General features: G+C 42.7%; 1 long non-coding RNA gene across 1 annotated transcript; it reads left to right on the top strand.

Moving 5' to 3' along the window:
- The first annotated feature begins 270 nt into the window (after positions 1-270).
- On the top strand, positions 271-1191 carry LOC147615547 (uncharacterized). Its single transcript, XR_015262729.1, has 2 exons — positions 271-442; positions 554-1191. It is a non-coding gene; the product is annotated as an uncharacterized LOC147615547 (long non-coding RNA).

Below are 1191 nucleotides of genomic sequence, written 5' to 3'. Positions count from 1 at the left end.
GTGTACGAAAAGCTCAGATTCCTCACATTGGAAACTGTAGAAACTTCTCTAGCGCCTGAGAATCAATATTCCAGGTTCATGCAGCTTTGTCCAAAAGGCCTCACGTCGTAGCCATGCCCTGAACTAAACATTTCCATCTGCAAAAAAAGGACAAACATGTTAATCCATTGATTTACCAAAACTACTAAAATAAACATATTGGCATGACAATTGCTAGAACCGTATGCTCTGGCATGCCCCCATCAATTTTCGTATCTCCTGATCATCACTGCTTAAAGCGCGGAGAGAAGTTCTAGGAGAAGTTGATAGAGGCCTTCTCTAGAGTAGGGGACACAATCCTCGATTGTGAACCAGGGGTTGGAGATTTGGCGGGATTGGCGGTGCGGATAGGCGGAGAACTGTGTGTCTTTGCGAAATGGACGGAAGATATCTGAGATGCATGGTGGGTGTTGTACCTTGCATTAATAAGATAAAAATGTTTGATTTCTCAGTACCATGTATGACGTATTTTCCTAATCTCAATCTATGTTTATGATTCAACAGCTACCACCAGCTTCCAGAAAGCTAGTGGTTTTGGATTTGAATGGGGTGCTATTGTATAGGCGTTTGAAGACTATAGGAGACAAGCCAGTCCTAGCCATCAATCTCGGTCCAAATTGGGTGGTGCTGATACCAGGCGTAGCAGAGTTCATGCTACAGGTCACCTAAATATTTGATGTGGCTATATGGAGCTCACTACTGCAAGAGGGCAACTTGCGTCGTTATATACAAATATTGAGGGACAAATGCTTGAAAGTGCACGGCCGATAACCATTCTATGTCTTCATGTATAGCCAGAGAGAATGCACGGCACTTCCCACAAAGGCACGAGGTCATAGGCCCGTGTTAAGGAAGTGCCTCAATCAAATCCGATGGAGCCACTTTGACCCTGTGTGACATTATTTATGGATGACAGTGTGGAGAAGTTGGTAGACAATCCACCTAACACATACATAGTGTCAACCACATATAAAGGAGACCCTTTTGACAACTTCCTCCTTTCACGTTTGTTGCCTTACATGAGACAATTAGCTGTACATCCAGGGACAGTTCACAAAACAAATTGATGAAAGAACATTAAGAAAAGTGGTGCTACCTTTGAGAGATTTATATGAAGCACAAATGGATTTTTTATATAAACGAGGTTGAAAG

The sequence above is a fragment of the Cibotium barometz genome, chromosome 40, assembly GCF_041138505.1.
Source record: "Cibotium barometz isolate CiBa-2024 chromosome 40, ASM4113850v1, whole genome shotgun sequence".
Classification (NCBI taxonomy): Eukaryota; Viridiplantae; Streptophyta; class Polypodiopsida; order Cyatheales; family Cibotiaceae; genus Cibotium; species Cibotium barometz.
This window is presented reverse-complemented; position numbering and strand designations above follow the sequence as displayed.